Raw genomic sequence first — 22,539 nt, 5'->3', positions numbered from 1 at the left:
CGCCCTTGCTCCAATGCCTGCAAAGATTCCAGGGGCCTAGGGTCTTAATCTGTAGGATTAAGATAAGACACACTGACAACTACCTCTCTTTCCCCTGCAGTGGTTCTCAACCTTCCTAATGCTGCGATCCTTTAATACAGTTCCTCATGTTGTGGTGACCCCCAACCATAAAATTATTTTCGTTGCTACTTCATAACTGTAATTTTGCTACTGTTTTGACTCGTAATGTAAATATCTGATATGCTATATGTGTTTTCCGATGGTCGCGACCTACAGGTTGAGAACCGCTGCCTAGAGTTTATTTTCTTTGCATGTTTTTTTCTTGAACAGACACACTGAGTCCTGTAGAGAACTGTGCTCCCAAAGCAGGTGTGTCCTTGAAGTAAGCTTGATCTATGAAAATATGAGTTTGGACTTTCTACACATCCAGGATAATTCCTCATGATAAACAGGATAGACTATGCTATGATTTCAGATAACATGCTCCTCTGGTGCACGTCGCATATCATCTGACTGACAAAGTTCTAAACATGCTGCCTCTTTAGAACGCGGCTACTATGCAGAGCGCGGTGTAAAGAGAACAGCAATTCACAGAGCACTGAACCAGGAGACGTTTTGTCCACACCCTGCCTTTGACAGGATGAAACAGATCACATCATTATGAAGCATCTTTTCATGAAAACTGAGGCCCAGGTGCCTTTCAGGAGGCAGTTCAGCACCGCAAAACAGAGCCTGAGGCTGGTGGACCCCCGGACTGACAGGGCGAGCGCAGATAAACCAAATCTACTTTTCTTGTTCAGATATGGAATCATAATAGCTGTCAACAGCTGAGGGCAGATCAAGAGCACGGTTGTGAAAAATTCACTAGAAACACAGAATTGACTGGTGACTCATTTGTGCTTATTGACCAAGATCTCCTCCAACTCCTTGTCTGGGCCATTCATTCAAATGAGAGTGTCTGCCTACCTTCCACGTATCCTCGGGAGCGCTCCTGACACAGGCGAACACAGGAGGAAGTAGAAAGCAGGAATTATTTTAACGAACTTAAGCTGAGTACCTGCGATGCATTGAGCTCTTCCGGGCAAGTGAAAGGAAGAATGAGACTCTCTGGTCTTGGGGAACTCAGGCTGGTAAATAACATTACAGAATGATGTGAGTACTCTAACCGGGTGCAAAGAAAGTTCAAAAGAAGGACATCCAAACCTGAGCCAGGGAGGTGCGGGTTACTCTAGGAATAAGCGAGACAATGAGCAAGTGGCAAATGGCCTCAGGTACTAAGCTAAGGAGGTTGAATTTCAGCCTGGAAGTTTCTCTGCTTGTGTTCATCAAGGCTGCTATCTGTTTTCTTTGAGACTATGGGCTGAAAAACTACAGCCACCACTTGTCTTTGTAAATAAAGTTTTATTGGAACACAGCCATGCTCGCTGGTGAACATGATTTAGGACTGCTTATGTGCTCTAACAGCTGAGTTTAGTAAAGACGGAGGCCATATGGCCTGAAAAACATAAAGTGTTCACTATCCACTTCTTTACAGAAAAAGGCTGCCTCTAGATCCAGGCCAGGGAGGGCGGTGTGCTTTGAAACTCTCTTAGATGTAAGATATCTAATATCTACTAACTAAGTGAAAAAAGGAAAGAAAATAGCTAAGGGGGAGACCTTTCTAATTGTAAGGAGGTGGCAAAAAAGTCATTATCTTAACATGTGGCATCAGAATTGAAATGTGTTTGGGGAAATACCTTGCTTTGTAAGACCCCCAGGGTAGGAGAGAAGGGGAAGGAGTTTGTTAGTCTGTTTCTGGAGAGCGAATCTAAAGAGGGGAGAGGACACTGACATGTGTGAAGGGTGAGGAAGGAAAGTCCTAGTGGTATAAGAGCCCCAAACAACTCTGGAGACCGGGGATGTCTGGTAAGGATCTGTGTAGCATGTGATATAAATCTCCCTTAAAAATCACCCCCTTAGTCCCAATTTTTAAACAAATCTACTGTGCTCTCAATTGCTTGGGTGAATTTATTTTTTGTTTTTTGGTGAATTCAAAGGCACTGAGTTTCACACTAGCCAGCTGCAAAACTACACTGTGGAAATGGGAGCCCAGGGGAAAAGAAGCCCGGAGGTACCTAGGGATTCACACAAACTGAAAGAGGCCTGGGGTTTCCACAGGCTACAGGCCGGGCTGGGGACAGGTCCCCAGTTCCTTTGGGTCTCTATAAGTTAAAATGAAAAATAAGTTCTGCAATCACAGCCCTCAGGGTGGCTCTTGAGCCTCCCAGAAAGACCTAACCTCTTTTGCTCTCGGCTGAGTGGGGGCAAGGGAAGGACCGTGGTGGCTGTGCAGTTCGCGGCTCCCCTCCCGCTCCGCTGCCCGGTGGGCGGAGGCTTCCTTAAGCTCTTGATCGGAGACCAACTGCACATCAGCAGCTTCCCCTGAACGTCACTCTGAGAAATATTTATTTGCCTCATAAATGTGGGTTTATAGGTTTGCTACCTAAACTCTTCACCTCTGAGACTACCTTGGTAAAGAGAAAGACAGGAGGCAGGCGTCAGGCTCTCCCATTGTATCAGCTGGTGCGGGGAGAGGGTGGGGGCGAAGATTTCCAAATAAAAATGTCAACACCAGGCATTCCTTTGTGTCAGAGGCTTCTGCGAGGTCATTGCACATGGATGTGCACACTGATGACAGCCTCTATCCTGCTGCAGGGGCCAGAGGAAAACCTATGATCACACTGGGTGGTAACAACCCTACTGTGCATACAGGTTCAAGGGGAAGGTGGAGGCCTCTGCTCCGGGCTGACTGAGCTGCTCCTGGTGGGGTGGGGAAGGCAGGCAGGTGTGGCCACAGATGTGGTCGAAGGAGGTCAGAGCTGCGGGGCAGAGTTCATTTTCTTTCAGCATATTGTGATTTGTTAAAGGTTCCTAGGTAAGTGGGTTAGAAACTATATTGTTGAATTTTTAACTCAACCCTCCTCCCTCTCTGGCCAAAATGAGTAAGTGGTTTAAAAGCACCCCTGCAAAGATACCATGGGCTGAACAATGGGAATATAAGCAAAAGTCAAGAAAACGATGTTCTCAGTACCATGTGCAAGCTCTTTGTTGCCCACTTTATAAAGTAAAAACAAGGAGTTAATCAGATATGATAAAGCCATGCTTCAAAGGTGAAATTATCACTCTATTTAAAATATGGTTTGTATCCACTATTGTGACTAGTGAACTTTACGTAGCCCAAGTATATATTGTGCCATGAAATAGTAGTGATAGTAATATGTGTGCGTACACTCCTGTGGGCATACTCACAAGCAGACTTTCAAAGGTAACGGCAAGTTCTGTAACGCAATAAGGAAGAGGGTGTGGGGGGATTACCCTTTGGAAGTTATTCAGTATCTAGTCACAATTTCTTAATAAATTGTCAAACATACAAATACATTAGGGGTGAGTTCTCAAGATTTTTTTGCCAACAGTGATGATCAATCAAAAATGTTTAGAGAGCCCTGGCCGGGTGGCTCAGTGGTTGGAGAATTATCCTGTGCACCAAAAGGTTTCGGGTTCAATTCCTGGTCAGGTCACATACCTAGGTGGCAGATTCGATCCCTGATCGGAGTGTGTAGGGAGGCAACTAATCTCTCTCTTTCTTTCTCCCCCTTCCTCTCTCTCTAAAATCAATTAATAAAAAACATATCCTTGGGTGAGGATTTAAAAAAGTTTGGAACACTGGTTAGATAATCTGCAGGAAAAACTTATCACAGATTCATAATGAAAATGATTTGAGTTCTCTTTTATAAATAAGAAATATCATTTGTAGGAAATTACTTCTTGCCTTATGTGAGTCATTACAAATCACAGCCCAGGAACTTTATGATAGGCATAAGAAAAATACCCAACATTAAAGGATAGTGAAGCAGGAAATCTCCTTATATTCTGGGTAAGTTTACAATAAGGTAGAATCTCAATGGATTGGAAAAGGTGAATCTGAACTAAAGACTTAGTACTAGACAGCTAATTCCTTAAGACCCTTAGCCCAGTCAAATATGCATTTAAAATCTATTTTGTTTTGGATTTGAGGGACTGGAGAGTGAATAAAATTGCAACTCGGATTCCAGTGCCAAATGTTGGAACCAATCAATAAATCAATTAAAGAGCTATTGGATGATAAGTGGTTCTCAACCACCAAATTCAACCACCAAAAGATCCCCCCCCCCCGCCCCCATAAACTCTAAATTTCAAAAGGGTTCTGACTCCCAACAATTGTGTTAAGTAATGCTAGTTCCTAGGAAGGCCACAGTCTCAGCCCCATGGGGTTGGTGTATTTGCTGCTTCCCTTTCCATGAAATTTATTTCCTTCCTTTCAATTCGATTTTTCTAATTACATTTTATGTATCATTTCAATGAGCCACCTCAAGGCCAGTTTGGAAATAGGTGGGGTTAAACAACTCTGATAAAAAGTGCTAATGAGCACAGCACCTGTGCTTGAGAGTCCGATGAAGGGCCAAGACAGTGAGTATGATGCGTTCAGAGCAAGATAAGGAGAGAGAGGCCCAAAAGACGTAAAGTCCCAGTCAATAAAAAAGATGGGCACAATGTATATTAAACAGAGAACAGAACAGAGGGAATTTCAAACAAAGAGACTGGTGGGAGCCAAGGTGCGGAGAGAGGAGTAGCTGAGAAGTGTTCAAGGGAAGAAGCTACTGGACAGTTCTTGAACACCTCCCTACCATGTAACAGATAATCAGCGAGCCATCTTACTCATCTGTTTCACGTAATCCCCAGGAAAATCAGCAGCCTAAGAAGTAGGTATCTCCACTTCACAGATGAAGAAATGAATGCTTAAAAAGGTAAAAGAATGTACCAAGAGGAACATACTCAGTAAGTGATACCATCAGGGCGTGGACCCAGGATAGCCTGACTCCTGACTGGGCTTTTCCATCTATGGCAGATGGCGAGGAATTGCAGAGAACAGTGCCATTCTTTTTATCTGATGGAGGAGGAAATGAAGGTCGGGAAAGATTCATGGCCATATGCAAAGTTACCATGAATGGGGCTGGAGCTAGAGCAGAAACCCTGGACTTCGAGTCCACTTTCCTTTCTAGCAATTTAATCCGCTGGTGGAGAACCAACATCTATGAGAACAGAACACAGGTCTGATGCCTAACGAGGTGAAGGAGGAAAGGGATGTTGTTATCTATCCCCTATATGCTTTTATGTTTTTAATAGAAAAACAGTATATGGAAATGTTTTATGTTTTCATATATAATATTGTACACAATATTCTGCAATTTGCTTTTTCCTTCAATATTGTTTTCAAGATCTATCCATGTTGATCCATGTGAACCTCGTTCATTGATTTTTGACTGCAAAATAATGTGTTTTTTTAAAAAATATATATATTGTTATTTAATTTTACAGAGAGGAAGGGAGAGAGATAGTTAGAAACGATGAGAGAGAAACATCGATCAGCTGCCTCCTGCACGCCTCCTATTGGGGATCGAGTCCACAACCCAGGTACATGCCCTTGACCGGAATCAAACCTGGAACCCTTCTTCAGTCCGCGGGCCGACACTCTATCCACTGAGCCATACCAATTAAAACAATAATGTTCTCACTGTAGAAGCATACTTAAATATACTAGAATGTATTTATTAATTAATTCAATGATGGGAATTTGTGTAATTGTGCTTCTGGCTGGTAGGGGAATCTCCGGAGTGCCTGTCTGTTCCCACTCGGGGAGTGTAATGAGAAAGGAGAATCAGTCAATCTTTACCACCATGTACATCAGAAATTATGAAAAATGGCAGGTCACCCAGTGGACCAACTTAAATACCCCCTACATTTTATACCACAACAAATGGTACAGAGAAAACTTAGGTGGCTAGGACAGGAAAAGACTCTCAATGAGATACAGAAAGGAAATCCAAATATTCTTGAAAAAGAACATCCACAGGAATGAAGGAAAAAATGCAGTAATGCTGACCAGAATTAAGATAAAACACAAAATATTTCTCCTCTGAATAGTAATGTCAGGAGATTACATCCTGACATTACTATTGAGCCCTTGAGAATAGATCAGGAAGTTTCTACAGACTTTTCAAAGCTACTTGAGGTTGCCCAGAGAAGGGCAAGCTCTGCTTCCATACTATTCTCCTCAATTTCCTTGAATCTGAATAGACCGTCTCTGAAATTTTCCAAGTAAATTTCATATATTATAATAGCATTTGAGTTGAGTGGGCAGAAGAAATCATGAGAATAAAGAAATCTTGTGTGAGAGTTTGATGCCATTCTTAGAGATCCTAGGATGGAAAGATTTCTCTTATTCTGCACAGATAAGCCCAATCTTCTAATTTCTTGCATGGCCAGAGCAATAAGGACTTTGGTCTTTGATGGCATGGGAGCCTTTATCCAACACTAGGCTTTTGTGTTTATTATCTCTGGTTATAGTATGGCTTATGAGGTCTCAATAACTCATTATAGTTTTCTGACTTAGTTTCTCAATCAGTTATATGAATTGGTTAAAAACATGCTCCAATTTATTGTATAAGGGTATGAAGAGACGTGTAGTAAAGTGAAAGCACTTACAGTTAATACTATTGTCACAGGGTATCATTAATATTCAAAAATATTTTTAAAAAGCAACCAAACATTACCCTTCATGAACTTTGAAGCAACAGAAATTATCTGACTTTTGCTCATTGTAGACCGGAGCCCTTGACTCTCATCCAAGTTACAACTCCCTTCTCCCGACCTCGGAGCCATCATGTCCATATTCTGTGTTAGCCATCTGGATATTCTCCAGATTAGATTTGTCCATGTGGCTTGTTCCCTGGAAGATGAGTTCCTTCAAGGGCCAGATCATAAGCAGTGTTTGGTTTAGTTGTTTTTTCTTGTTGTTGTTGTTTTGAGGAGACCATTCATAGTTGAAATACATGAGCAAACTGTGGGAAAAACAACCTATTCTTTTACCTGAGATCTTGCCCATGTCTGCAAGAAAATCACCTAAAAGTAGATACCATGGCACATTGGCCAATTGCCGTCATGTTGTTTTAACTACTCCCCTTGACTAGTTCTCTTGGCTAGTGTCATTCCTGAATTGAAGGTGTCCTCATAGCAGATAAATCTTCCCAACACCTTCCCTTGCCCCCTTTTATGAATCTCAAACACTTCACAACCTGGGGCTGGTGGCAGAGAGTGGGGGGTTTAAGAGATCCTTAGAGTTACAAAGAGGAATGGTGTTGAGGCATATCGCCTCATTCTGTGTAGGAGATGTAGTCAGTTCAGGATTTCCATCGTTACGTACTTATGTGTCCCTGGGCAAGATACTAAGTGGAAATATAATGCCTAATTTAGTAGTGCCTAGCACAGCATAAATGCTCAGCAAATGTTTGTGATGATGATGATGATGATGATGATGATGATGAAGAATAAGAAGAAAGTGACAATGAAGCTGACCAACTCATTTCTGCCTTCGCAACTTCACTCATTCTGTTCTCTGATTTGGAATGCTACCCTCATTGTTTTGACCTATCCAGGTCCTTCTCATCCTAAAGGACCCTTAAGAAACCTTCTTCAATCAGCTCCAGGCACAATACCTCATTTGGCAGTATCACAGTCTACCTCATCCTAACCATTTCTTATGTCTGGCCTCCCCAAGGACATTGTAGGCTACTTCAGGGCAGGATCTTTTTATCTGCTTTGACCTAGCATGGGTCTGGGCTCATGTGAGCTAAGAAATATCTGGTATCAAGCACAGTCAAGAAGGTTTCTATTTCCTGGTCACAGAGTGGTACCAAACACAGTACAAAGGGAATTCCACAGCTGACAGCTGCACCTTCTTGGCTGATCAAATCCTCTGGACTTTATCACTCCATATTACTAAAATGGTCTTATGTCGGCTGAAGGGGTGGAAATGAGTAAGGGGTTCTAGATGCTGGTTTGAGATTTACCACTTGCCATGTATAACTCACTAGGCAATTATTCCTGCTCTACATATCAGGGCACTAATTATATTTCCACACTCCCAAGAGGTCTGTAGAGGTACAACCGAGGTGTGTTCCTCAAGTACATCGGTACGGGCCCAGGCAGTCTGGACTGCCATGAAATTGGGTTTAGGGCAGATGAGAGTTGGTAAAAAAATTATCATGGCCACTGCTATGCTGTAAGCCACCGATGCTCAGGATAGGGAGCCCATCCTGCTCATACACGCTTCCTCTATAAGCTTCTGGAATTCTCTGACCTTTGAAAATGGGGTGGGAACCACAGGTCAGCCCAACAAAGGAGGGGAACTTCTGACAAGGTTCTATCCAGAACTGTCTTCAGCTTTCTCTGGTACCAGCAACATCCTTCTCCTTCATCTTCCTGTCAGGCCGGAGCATAGGCACTCTGGCCCTTCAGATGATAAGCACCTTCAGGGCTGTGGTGTTTGTCTCCTTAGTGCTTAGCATGGTGTGGTGGGCAGAAAGGGGTTCAATAAGTGCCTGCTGACTGATGGTTGTGAGGAAGCATCACAGGAGGCCAGTGTCCCGGGAGGCCCTGAGAGCATCGCAGCAAACCCCTCTGCCTACGGTCTTCTCCAGGGCCTTCCCCCCGGGCCTTCCCTCCAGGCTCCTTGCTAGTCTCTGGGGCAGCAGGACCTGCCTCCACAAGGTGCTAGTCTCTGCTTTCTGTTGGTGTTTCTCCATGCTCTCCAAAAGGCGGAGAATGGGTGGAAAGGCTCAGCCACAGGATATTGGACTGTTTACAGTTGGCCAGGCCAAGATTAGCATGAGCACAACATATGCCAAGTTCATTGGAAGTTACATTTTCCCTTTGTTTACACATTAAAGGGGAGAAGACCAGAAGGAAAAAAAAAAAAAGCAGGTGACCTCCTGGTAACCTCGCCCGTCTGCAAGAGGCTGCTGCCCTCACCTCTGAATGAACTTTCAGATTATCTCAGACAAGATTCACCTTGCGCTGAACTTGTACGCCTGCTCTGAAGCCCCCAGTCACGTAGCTGTGATTAAACATTACAGAGTGGCCATAAATTTACAGAAGTATTATTGTGGCTTGCTTTCCTCTTTCTTCTTTGGGAGAGGAAGAGAGCAATGGGTTTAGGGTGGGGGGAGCTAAAAAAAGGGAAATGTAGTCAAACAAACAGTTCCTTTTCACAGTTCTGAACAAAAGAGAAAACATTGCAGATAGGTGTCCCAGAAAGAAGGGGAAAGAGATTTGGCCATGTGAGAGGAATTAAAGTTCTAGAAGACTTCAAAAGCCCCAAACTCAACAAAATAGCTGTGATGCTCTGCTCCCATTTCCAGGCAACCTGAAAGTTCGCAGGTGAAAGCGGACCTGCTCTGCCTGCCCCGGGCCTGTCTTAAGGGTGTCCCTGCAGCAAGACTTCTGCCCGAGAGAGTGATGCTCATCCCTGGGTTTGCTCTACAGTATGGGGCAACGGACAGGGAAGCAGGCAGGGGAGAGAAGGCTGCAAAACACAGTTTGTTTTGTTCTTTGAGCTGCTGTGAGCGAGGAGGACGCCCTAACATCTGGGACATTTAAAAGGAGATTGGACAAAAACTAGACCGTATTCTAAAGGAAACACCCTGAAGCTATACCCAGGAGACTGACCAGATGACCTCAGAGCATTTATTTCTATGATTCACTGTTTTATATTTAAAGTGGGAAGAAAAATGGATATTCCACTTAAGTAAAGTTTGCTAAATCCTCTAGGATTCCAAAGCCAAGATACGCCTGCAGACGGCCTGTGCTGGTCATTAAACAATGAGACCTCTATAACCAGAAAAGGCCACGGAGTGCTCTATGTGATCCAGACGAATTGTAAGAAGTGGTCAGGAAGCCAGACTGAGGTGACAGGCTCTGGCCAGCAAAGCCACCTTTGGAAAGGAGTCATTCGGTCTCTGGTTACCTTATGGCAGTGACAGGGGTGCTAAAGAGGCTCATTGTTTCTACAGTTGGCAAGGCCTCGTCCATAAACGTAGCAAAGCCCAGAGTCCATCACACAAGGAAAGCAGCCGATGGCTTAGCTCAGCTCCTACTCTGGGCAAGTCTCTCACTTCTTGTATGAATCCACCAGGAGTCAGAAACAGCCCTTTGGAAATGCTCAGGCATTGCCTCTGATACATTGAGTTGAGCCAGGAAGTGAAATGTCCATGGAGCTAGGACAGTCTTGGGAATGTTTATGTTTGCCATGGGAGTTCTGAAGTCACCCTCTGGTCCCAGGGGGCAACCCGTCTCCAAAGTCCTAGTTTGGACTTGGAGAAGAAAAAGAATGGGTTCTTGCCTCTCAAGATGAGGTCTGTGTTTGGGGGTAAGTCCAGGAGTGTGAACATATGGAGGCTGGGATCTGAGACTCATGGGAAAGCTGTGAGAGTACGCAGGGGGCTGTACTAATGCGGACAGCCTGAAATCAGGCCAACAATCGCTCAACACACAGGTACCAGCCAAGGGCAATGAGACAGACTCAATAGGGCAGCCAGGAACCAGGAAGGCACACACAAGAGGAGGAAAGGCAAATATGTACCAAGAGCTAGAAAACACAAGATTAGATTGTTGGGTGGAAACTTGGGGAGAGGGGAAAGCATAATAAAAGTTGCAATTGTTGAGAGCTGAAAGTGGGCCAGGCACTGTATGGAATCAAGTGCTGTAGGGCACTGTCTCATTTAATGTTCATCTAAGAGGAAGATACTATTACTATGCCAATGTTAAAGATAAGGAAATTGAGGCACAGGACAATTAAGCAATTGCTCAAAACCACACTGTAATAAGGAAGTCAGAATCTGAATCCAGGCCTATCTGATTCAATGCATTTTAAAATATGAGAGTAAATCTGGAAACTAAAGAGAAATCTATAAAAGTTCATGCTGGTCAGATTGAATGAAATGTCCTCTTCCTTTTCCTACCATCCTTCAAGCGCTGCTTAAGTGCTCATCTCCTGTAGGAAGCCTTGACTACTACTCTCAGCTTCTGAGATTTATCCTTTCTCTGAACTCTATTTGTCTTATTGTTTATGGGGCACAGGAAGCACTGTATCACAACTTTTCTATTCTTCCAACTGTTTGTCCCTCACAACTGAACTGATTATGTCAGTAAACTAGATGCTGATATAGAAAGAAACCTAAGTGTTTTGTTTGTTACCTCCCAGAATAGAAAGTCAATTCTTTGAGGCCTGAGGTCCTAAATGCCTAGTACAGCAAGGGACACACAGTGGGACCTTAGTATATTTACGACCAAATTCCCAGAAACCAATAAAAATCCCCCAAAATACACAATAAGGAAGCATTTTCTAATGAAGAGAGTTGTTCATTAGTAGAATGTTCTAGAGTGGAGGATATAGGAATATGGATATGAGAGTAGACTGGGCCCTACTTCTTTTGTGTATAACTCCTCCCCCCTCCCCATAAGTAGCTTTACCATGTTATTTCTTTATAAAAACAACATATGCTCTTTTAAAAAAATAAATAAATAAAAACCTCTTTAACTCAAAAAAGGATAGCAGGGAACCTATCACCCATAATCTCATCTCCCAGGGATAATAACTACTGATGCTTTGGTATCTTGCATGCTCTTAAAAGCTGACTATTTTTAATGGCTTTATACCATATGAAGACAAACAAATCCCCTACTGGTAGATATTTTGTGTTGTTTTTTTTTTTCTTTCCAATCCTTCACTACTCACTATCTTGATGAAATACTTGCAAATACATCTTGGTGCATTTCTGCAATAGCTCCCTTAGGAAATGACACAAGCTGCACTACAGTACAGTGGTTTAAAGTGTTGACTCTCTAGACAGCCTAAGTTGGGTTCCTAGCTCTTCCACTTACCTGCTTTGTGATCATGGGCAAGTCATCGAACTTCTCTACAATCCAGTGTTATCATCAACAAAACAGGAATAAGTAGTACATATATCATAGGGTTACTGTGTGGATTAGATATGTTAATTCATGTGAAGCTTTTAGTATCGTTCCTTTCGGACAGTAAATGTGTGGCAAATGTTAGCCATGATGATGTTGATGATGATGATGACTGATAAAACTCCTGGAAGCACGATTCTTGGATAAAGCTTTTGGCACCCATTGATGAACTGCCCTCCAGAATGGTGTCTCAATTTGCTCTCCCATTAGCGGGAATCAGCGTTTTTGAATAGAAAAACCTGAACAGAGCCAACACAAGCACCTTTCAGAAATGCTAGAGGGGCTACTCGCTACGCCAGCAGCTTTATGATCCCTGTCTCCCTCACAGTCCCATGCTTCCTTGCCCTCTTCCTAAGTCATACACATGTGATGAAAATCAGGAGAACATGTGGAAAAACTTGGAACATTTTGAAATAAAATGTTCTAAGGCTCTATCTAACTTGCATTTAGATAGGGCTTTGTAATTTGGAAAATGTTTTCAATCTTTTTGGCACCAACACCATCTAACTTATTGGTTATGAAAACCTGTACTTTCCAACTGGGACAATTAAGGGATGATTAGGTAACAGAATAACTGAAGGGATGCCAGATCTCATCTTAACCTGTTTCTAGATCAGATCTTAAGACCCAGCCTTGCACCCAGGCTGCCTGCACCATTCACCTCACCACTGTCGGATCAAAAGCTCTCTAAGGTTCTCTTTTCTTCCACTGTCACTACCAAGCATTCAGAAGTTTCTTCTCTTTGGATGTTACTTGCAACCACAGCTATCTATCTCCACTCTCTAGTAACTCTTGTATCCAATGAACACACAGGCAGGAATTAAGGATACAATCTTGTTACCTGAAGTAGCTTGAAATGGTTGTCTCTCACGTCATCAAAGGTGAGCATTTACTAGAATTTGATAGTGAAAGTTCCTTAGCTGTTTCTATCCTACTTCTCCCTGGTTCGAAAATCACTGAAAAAATACCCTCCTTCCTTAATTTTTCAGGTTTCTAAAGAAGCAAAGCTCAGCCTAGTGTCTGTAGGGCCTCCCTGCATTCTCCATCTTAGCACCGTCCCCTGCTAATAGGAAGTGTGAGTATTTCACTCTACTGGAAGCTATACGTGTTTCAGCCAAAGACCCAATGCAGATACATGCTCACAGCAGGAAAGAACAAGTGGACCACTTAAAAAATGGGCTCTAGTTACGTTTCTGATCATTACGTCATCTGCCGAAGTAAAGGCTTCTGTCACATGGGAGAATGAGCACTATAATCTGTGTCCTGATGTTACAATCAAGACAAGTGTACCGGTAATAATACAATTGTAGGAATTTGAATACACTCTTACTTACCAATGACCACAATCAAGGCAGTCCCTTTTTCTTAAAATATATGGTACTTAATTTTGGTCTTCAGTGATAAAATTGTCATATTCTTCCTCTTTACATTCAAATATAATGCACCCAATGCTCTTGCTATGTATGGATTATGCAGGCATAACTTTTAAAAACCTGCTATATATAGGAAGGTTTTCTTTTGATGGGCATCTGTAGCGGTCACCTTCAGATGTGTTGTTCTTTTGGGTCCTAAACCTTTGCTTGTCCTCAGCCTCCTCCCTAGTTCTCTCTGGTTTGTTTCCAGACAGGATTTTTAGGCATCTGATCAATTACCCTGTATGTGAGATGCTAGCTAGGAGGACTGAATAGGAAGGAGAAGATACTGCTTCTGCCCTCACGGAGTGTAGACTTTAGTTGGGGATCCAGACCAACATCTTGAAGTCAATAAAAGTACCATTTTTAGGGATGGAATTTTGTTAACTTTGCATTAATGCTAAATAACCTGAGGATATCAGTGTGCGGTAAGGTATGGATCCCCACAGAAGGTTTAGAACAGCAGTTCTCAACCTGTGGGTCGCGACCCCTTGGGGGGGGGGAGTCAAATGGCCCTTTCACAGGGGTCGCCTAAGACCATCGGAAAACACATATATAATTACATATTGTTTTTGTGATTAATCACTATGCTTTAATTATGTTCAATTTGTAACAATGAAATTGGGGGTCACCACGACATGAGGAACTGTATTAAAGGGTTGCGGCATTAGGAAGGTTGAGAACCACTGGTTTAGAAGGAAGAGCAGTTATACAGTGACAATGTCTTGTTCATACTGGACACCCATGTCCTAGAACAGTGCCTGACACGTAACGGACACCCAATACACATCTGTGGAACACTCCTCCCTCTCTGACCTGCCATCTATGGCAAAGCTAAGGGACCAGGTGTTTTCCAGGCCATCTGCCTTCCCAAAGGGCCCCAAGTCATTACAGTTTCCATCAGGTTGTGCAGTTTTCTGGCAGCCGCCCCAGAGGGGCTCTGCCTCAGCTAACAAGGCAGTGTATGCTGCTTCTCTGGGGACAGTGTCCCTGGGAGCTTTGTGTGCACATCTAACGAGACTGGATTTTCTGGTGGGTGGGGGGAAGCAGCAAGAAGGTGATGCAGGTCTGCAGGGGTGAACTTGTTTCCTCAGCAAAGCAAGCGCACGGCCCCCCCATCGACACCCCGCGGCGCTCCCCTTTATCAGCAGCCTCTGCTCAGGGAAGGGCATTCCTCCATGAAATCTCTGATACTGCCCCTGGGTTACCAGAGAGCACTTGTTTACAAGGGCATTTCCTCCAAGTGTTTTCACTGAGCACATATTTGAGGGTGAGGATTAGGAAAGAGCCACAGGCGGGGTCAAGTGGTATCCTTAGAAGGGAAAACACCCCCTCTCTGCCCTCTCCAGGCAGCCACAGCTCCCACTTGCCAGAGCGGAACCCGGGAAGCGGTACCGTTCTGCTTTCCTCCCGCTGCCCCTGAAATGCATCCTGTCTGCACCAACTGCCTGGGCACCTGGGACTCATCCCTCAGTGGACCAGTCTCACGCCTGCCTCGAGAGAGTCAAATACAGATGTGCCAACAGGTGAAACTGGAAAAAGCCACTCTAGTCCTGGACTCAATGTCTCCATCTATAATATGAAACTCCAGGGCTAATTGATTTATTTTTCTTCGTTTTAGAAATTATTTATTTCACTTACAATTTTCACTTTAAATGCAAAATAGCTGATAAAAAGAAAAAAAAACACATTGAAAAACATATTATACTGACTCTTTGCCCCATACAGACACATCAGCCTTTGGAATTTGCTCTTCGGTAATTAGGTAAAAAATAAAAACAAACTTAAAACTATTATTTCTCCCCAAAAGAAAAAGTTGAGGTACTTATTTAACAGATGTGTGATCTCCATCCAAAAATGGTTTCTCTATTAATTAACAGCCTTGCTACATGTGGTCCCAATCCGTCCCTTCTAAAGCAAATCTTTGTTTAAGCACATGTTCATAAAACTGACAATGTTCCTTAATAATCATTGAGGTTGCAAAATAATATTGAATGTCAACTGTAATTGAAAAAAATAAAATAAAAATTAGCAAGTTAAAAATAATCAGTAAGATTGCCATAGAAACACACGGGACTAGCACCAGACCTCACAGCGGATATGCTGCTGGGAGGGCCTTTAGGGGACGCTCAGGAGAACCGAGCCCGCTGGCCTTCCAGCCACAGCCCCACTGCCCACACAGGAAAGCTGGGTTCTGTGCTCATGGTCTGAAGGATCAACACTTGCCCCTGCTTCTCCAAATTAAGGTAAATTTCTCACCAACTCCACCTGGAGCTGGATGCCAGACTCCTCCCCAGCTGAGTCAACCGTAGAGGAGGGAATACAGCTCAGCACCAAGCAGCAGGGAAGACATTCCTGAACATTCTGCAGGAGACCCACAAACCAGCATCACTCCCCACCTGCTCCACTGGGCCCTGTTCACCACCAGGTGGACTCCCACCCCAGTCCCAGCAGCAGATTCCACACCTTGTAATGGTGTTTCCTGCCCCCACCCTCTCCCCAGGAGAGCAGGGACATCAAGACACAGTGAGCCCAGAGCCTGGCAGGAAACCACAGGGACTTGGGCTCCAACAGAGCAAAGGGCTTGCTGAGTTACCAACGGCTTTGTTGACACAGCTAATGCCACCCCTTGACATTTGAAAAACAATAGTTTATTAATGCTACAAGAATTAATGACCACTTTAAACCTTGAACCAACCAGCATATTTTTAATTTTTCCAACCCAGCAGGATAAGCTGTCATATTTAATATAAATTGTCACCATCCCCACATTTCACATCTGGCTGTGTGGCAGACTGCTCCATGCGTTGGGTGAGTAACATCATGGTTGAGGATAAAAGGCAGCACATGAGCTGCAGAAACACAAGCAAGAATGACCACGGACCATGGGCACTAACCATAGATTCCAGGACAGAGAAAGCTTGGGGTGTATACCTGTGTGCTCTGAGCAAAGCCCACAACCTAGAGAAGACGACTACTGTTCCCTCCTTTACACTAGCTTATAAAAATGTAAAGGGGAAAAAAAGCCTCTTCAATAACAATTTTTTAAAAAGGCAATAATTTCATTACAATAATAATGAAAGCAATAGCAAGTTGGAGATGAAAGCTGCCTTGCTCTCGGCACTCAGGAGCTACCTGGGTTTCACATCTTCCACTAGCACCTCTCCTTCCCGGCTTTGGTAATATTACATATGGTTAAAACCTTCATAAAGAGTTAAAGAACCACGGGCAGAATCACCCTTTCGCATGCAGAGTCTCACTGTTTTTATATTTGCCTTTGACAGCACTTTTGCTGTTCCCAAAGAAACTTTATAGAAAAAAAACCACACACCTGAGACAGGGTCTGAAACTTGACAGACAAAGACAGCAATGACAACACTGCTTGCCCAAGATAGTAACAGCTTGAACCCAGCAAACAGTAAATAAAACCCGGTCGTTTTGATCCTTTGCCACCTGTCTGGTTGTTTTTCTAAAAGGGTACAGAAAAGTTTGTGGTCTGGTAAATTTTTGGTCTGTGGTTACACAACTGATTTTAATCACAGCTTCATTCGGGGACACCCCGTGATACTTGAGGGTACTTGTCTGGGTAACCACTCTCATCACTCAATTGTCAAGGCCTGGACAGAAGAGGGAGCTGAGTGGGCTAGTCTCAGAGCCATGGCTAGACATTCAGCCGGAGCTCCAATACCAGCTGAATGGAATCAAATTCAAGGAACTAAATAAGAGGAAGGCACCAAGGGGGATTTTTAATGAATCTTCCTCCTTCTGATAAGCAGGGCCCATGGCTGTCTGGGTGGGGATTTTCAACGGACCCGGCTCGGTGGTGGGGGGCCAGCTTCCCAGCATCACCCCCAGAAGCTGGACATGGTGTCCTTCACAACCCCTGGGGGGAGCAGTCACAAGCTGCTTTCCCCTAAATTAGAGAAGCAACAATTTTTGTTTTTGTTTTCACTTTTTAAGACAAAAACAAAATTTAGAATGAAACCAGAGTCTCTTCTCTATTCGGGCAGAATAATTTTTCCTCCTCCTCTTTTTCACTTGACTCAGTTCTGTGCCAAAACAAAGCAACTGTGCTTCTCCCCAAGTTATTTACATACGGATCCTCCCTCTGCTAATGCGGGATCTTCCACCCTATCAAGAAAAAATAGTCAGCACTTCTTTAAAAGCCACATTAAAATACATCCTTGCCAGGTTCTTCTGTCTTTGCACATGAATATTTTCTTCCCTCGTTACTCAGGCTCAGGTGAGTGATGTGTGAGTCACACATTTGATCTCACCAATGGCAGGAGCCCTCCCCCAGGGCCAGTTCTCTTTTGGGGATGGGAGACAAGGAGGAAGGAGAACATTGGTTTACAGAGGCTGCGCCTCACCCTGTTCCATTACTATGAGTGGAGACCCTGTCCCCACGTTCCTACTTCCTCTCTGCTGCCCTCCCGCAAAGTCCTAGGATCCAGAGAGGGAAACTGAGTCGGTGCAGTGGCTTCTGGATTCAGTAGGTGCCTAGGGTTAACATTCACACTTACCAAAATGCTAATGAGGAATTAATTGCAATTCCACGTCAAACCACCTGGTCCTGAGATACTATTCACCCCCCTCAGCTGTTTGCCAGTGTGGGGAGGAAAGGCAGTCCAGAGCTTCCCCAGCCTGGGCGCCTGACAAAACGCCATCCTCAGGCCTAGAAAAACTGCACTGCAAAAGGGCTCCAAGAGTTTGAAGGAGAAGATGAAACTGTGCAGTGGGCCAGGAGATAGGCGAGGGGGCGTGTCTGGCTGGAAATCCGCCCCACCTCAGGGGGTGCGGCTTGTGGAGCTGTCAGGTGTGCAGGCGGCCAGCAGCTTGTCCACAGGAAGCCCAGGGCCCGAGGCCTCTGCAGATGCCTGGCTCTGCCCTGAGTTCCAGGGGACTCTTAACACCGCTCTCTGCGCAGGGCCAGCGTTCACTGTGTTCCTGCAGGCAGGGCTTTGGGGAAGAGTGTTTCAAAAACTCAACCACCTCTTCCTTCTGAACAGGTGCAGCAGCAAACCTGTCTTTACCCAGCGCAAAACCTGTAACAGCGAAGCCAGAGGCCCACGCACCTGAGAGGAGCTGAAATGACAGTGAGAATCCAGCTGAGCTTTGTCATCCACACAGTTCAGCAGCCTGCACCCCCGCCGGCCAGGCTCCAGCCAGCAAGCTGTTGCGGGAAGAAGCAGTCTCTGTTGCTGATGTCATAGGGCTCGGTGGGCCGTAGGCATCAGGTCGGCTGTGCCTCAAGGTGATATCTGACCAAGGCTACTGGGGGACACCGGTGGGAAGATGGGGGGACGAGCACTGGGGTGGGCTTGGGCCTCTCAGGGACCAGCTGTCGCACAGAATAAGGTGGGTGCAGGCTCGTCTTGCCTTCATTCAGGGCCTGCGGTTTCCACGTCTTCTGGAACCTCAGGACAATGCCAAGGCACCCTCCAGCCCCCAGGAGTGTGTTCACTGCTGTTGGAGGATCTTGCACTGGGAAGCTTGTCGTATCTGCAGAATAATTAGAGGGAATATTTTCATTGTCTTCATTGGCAGTAGGTGCCTTCATGGCAGGGACACCTCCTTCGTGGTCTCAGTTGAAAGCCTCGTGGATTCATGCCCTGGCCAGTGTGGCTCAGTTAGATGTTATCCTGTGCACCAAAAGGTTGCCTGTTCAAGTCCTAGTGAAGGTACGTGCCTGGGTTGCAGACTCGATCCCCAGTAGGGGGTGAGCAGGAGACAGCCAATTGATGTTTTGTAGACACACAGATCGATGTTTACCTCTTCCTCTTCCTCTTCTCCCTCTCCCTCTCTCTCTGTCCAGAGGGTGTCCATGACCTCCTAGCTCCACTAGCTCCACAGGCCATGCCCAAACTCCTCCTGGGTTCGTAGCTGCACCACGTGCCTCAGGCCTCTCCAGGCATCACGGATGGTGCAGTGATGCTGGAGCTCCGTGACACAGATGTTGTGAATGTCTCAGACTGTTCAGCCCGGTGTTGGAGCTCAAACTGTAGCCTGTAGAAACAGGAATTCCAGGAGGCAGGTCTAGCCAGGTGACAATGAGCCAGCGGTGTTTTCAGTCCACAGCGGTGACGGTGATGTTGACGGGTAGGTCAGGCTGCAGGGTTCCCGACCCCTCAAATGTTTGGGGTCTGCTGGACTTGCTGCTGGCACTGGCGGTGACGCACAGGGACACAGCGTAGAAAGAATCGTCTCCTTCTGGGACTCCTGAGAATACCGGCACAGCTCCTGGGAGTCTTCCACGGGACCGCACGGAAACGGAAACATCCTCACCAACAGCACAGCCTTGGTCCTCGGGGAGGGAGGGCTCTGAGGCCACCACTCACAGTGGACGTTGCTGATGGGGCTCTTCTGGAAGCAGGAGAGCTGAGGCTCTGGGGGAACAGCCACCCACAGGCACACAGCTCCAACCGGTTGGCCACCCTGGTGGCATACGTAGTTTCCAGAGTCGCTGAGCTACACGGATCTCAGAAGCGGCCTCCTTCCCCAACCAGCCCGTCTGCGGTGGTTCGAGCCTGTCACCTGATTCCTGAGCACCCAGTGAACCGTGACATTGTCTCCCAGTTCCCCGCCTGGACAGGTCAGGGTAATGCTGGCCCCAGGCCTGCCGGTCAGCACATCACCCTCCACCTCCAGCACAGGGCAGCCAGCAGGGCGGTTGAGCAGAGGGCAGAGCACAGCCAGCCTGCTTCCTCCTCCGCCAGTAGCCTATGGTCCCAAAGAGGGCGGTGTGTATAGGGGCTGGGGGCGGGCGGGGGTGTGTCTGCGGGCGCGCTCAGGCCCTGAGAGCAGCCCTCATCTCCCGGTGGCCTTCTTAGGGCCCTTTTTGAGCTCTGAAACTTAATCTTTAAATTGCCATGTTGGCCACTGAGAGGCTAAGGTGGGAAAATGAGCCCTCCCCTTCTGGGAGAGCTGTGCTGTCCTGGGAAGAAAAGCCTTTAGGAACCTGGTACAAGGTCAGATGCATTCATTTTCTCACTGACTCGGTAATGAAGACCTATCGTGAATGCCTATCATGTGCCAAAGAGTGCAAAGCCATAAGAGAAACAAACATTTGTCCCTGCTTAAGAGGGAACATCCTACCACACACACTGTAGGCCAGCTTTACGGAGATTTTAATGAGGCACCATGCCTCTCGAGGTTCCTAGGTGATGTGCAGACTTAGGAGTGATTGTCAATCACACAACTCCCACTTCTCACTGCAAATGTAGTCTGTGGCCAGGCAGCATAGCTGGAGATCACCGTGAAACCAATGTGACTGCGAATAAAAGTATGTTTTGTTTTGTCACCCTCAGAGGCTGTGTGAGGGATTTAGAAGACTGTATGTATGTCAGTTTGGTTTACCTGTTCTCTTGGTTTACCTTTCTCTGCCAACCAGTGTTACCTTATGCTGCTCAAAGTTTTATCCCAGTCATTCTCAATGGTGGGTTTTCCCCGAACCATGGGGCCCTGTACTGCCCTGAGGAGAGTCTAATGATAGGAGTGTTAGAGGTGGGGGGCATGGAGCCTCCAAGGCTCCATTGCTTTGGAATGTGCTAAGGGCATTTCTCCCTTTGGCCCAAGAATGCTGTGTCCGAATGAGTGCTGTTCCCAAGGCAGTCTGGCTTTGGTTGGTGCCTCTTTGTAGAAAGATGACATCTTTGTCCTCGGGGATCTGAAGCATATTTAGATGTAGCGACCAAAAACAGTATTTCAAGGGTGGCCATCGGCTACCAACATAGCTTTTTATCTTTGTCTGATTCAGCTCTGAGTCCTTCCCGTAGTTCCAGCTTCTTGGAGCAGGGCAGGCTGTTTTATGTCTTCTCGTAGAGATTTGCTTTAATTACTAACATATTATACAGATAAACTCAAGTTTCCAACACACACAGGAATAGAACAGCCCTAGAAAATAATGGCCCTATAAAAGAGGACTTGGAGTTGCTGGTACCGAGAAGGGATAAAAGAACAGAGTAATAAAAAAAAAATTAAATGTCAGTATCAAGCATATTAACTGAACTGACAATCCCTGTGTGAATAATAAAACACCTTCCACTTAATAATACAAAAGTGCATTTGACTTAGATAATAACGGGGAAACGAACCGAGACCTTGCATCTTGTTTCCTTCCAGGTCTCCCCTCACAACCTCTAATCTTACTTAAGAGAAGCAGAGTTCGAGCTTATTGCGTAGTCAGCCTTTCAGGGGTGAATGGAGGGAGATGACTCCCAAAGTCTCCTTTTGCACTGAAAGTGAACCACAAGGCACGGATGCCAGTTGCAGTACATAATGCGTGGGGTAAACATAAAACAGTTCTTACCAGAGTAGAACTTGAGGCACTCAAAGGAGAGACGGTAGGCTGTACAGCAGATGATGTTTCAAAAGATGATTGCATCAGTATCTCCCATCCCATGCGCTCTTTTGCCAAAGTAACCTTTCCACTCACCATCAAGAGATGGAGCCTCTTTCCCCTCCCTCTGAATCCGAGGGAGCCCCAGGACTTGTTTTCATCAAGAGAATATAAGGAGTGACGCTGTATACCTTCTGAGGCTGGGCCGCAGGAGGTCAGAGTTTCTGCTTCAGCACTTGGGACAGTCATTGTAGAAATGTGGTTGTCATGTAAAGAAGGCTAAGCTACCCAGGTAGAGAGGTAGATGGAGGGTACCAGCCTCCTAACAACCCTGCCAGGGTGCCACTTGTGAGTGACACCATCCTGGCTCTCCACCCCAGCTGCCGTCTGATTGCAACGTCATGAACGACGCCCTGTAAACCGGAACTGCCCAGCTGAGCCCTGGCCACATTCCTGACCCACAGAACTGTGAGCGAACAAATCCCACGCCAAATGCTTGTTGATTCAAGTCACTAAGTTTTGGGGTAGCTTTCTAACGTGGCAAAATATAATCAAAACAGGTAATAACCTCTCTCCTAGATAGATTCTAGGAGCACGTTAAGTCATTTGTGATGGGAACTCAGGCAGAGGGGCTTTGAGGCTTCAAACTCACCTTTCTGGTTTTAACAATCCCTGAACATGAGTAAAGAGAAGGGAGGAATTCTCCTAGAGACTCCATAGTGAGTCTTGCTAGGATTTCTGTAGGGGAGTTCCCGATAGGAAGCCTTCCAGGGGGATCTTGGGGGAAATTGGTTTTTCTCTGTAGGCTGTTAGCTCTTGAAACAGAAACTCTGCATTATCGCCCCAGAAGAAGCTCCAGTGAGGCTCTGTGCCCACTACCCCTAGAGCCCCTTCCTGCTGTGG

The 22,539-nt window shown here is 45.6% G+C and overlaps 1 protein-coding gene and 1 pseudogene across 5 annotated transcripts in view; both read right to left on the bottom strand.

Moving 5' to 3' along the window:
- The window catches only part of EXOC6B (exocyst complex component 6B), a 521,374-nt gene that overhangs the window by 9,912 nt on the left and 488,923 nt on the right, over nt 1–22,539 (bottom strand). The window lies entirely within an intron of this gene.
- LOC107184912 lies at nt 6,707–21,699 on the bottom strand (annotated as a pseudogene).

Source organism: Myotis davidii, unplaced genomic scaffold (assembly GCF_000327345.1).
Source record: "Myotis davidii unplaced genomic scaffold, ASM32734v1 scaffold247, whole genome shotgun sequence".
NCBI classification, from domain to species: domain Eukaryota; kingdom Metazoa; phylum Chordata; class Mammalia; order Chiroptera; family Vespertilionidae; genus Myotis; species Myotis davidii.
This window is presented reverse-complemented; position numbering and strand designations above follow the sequence as displayed.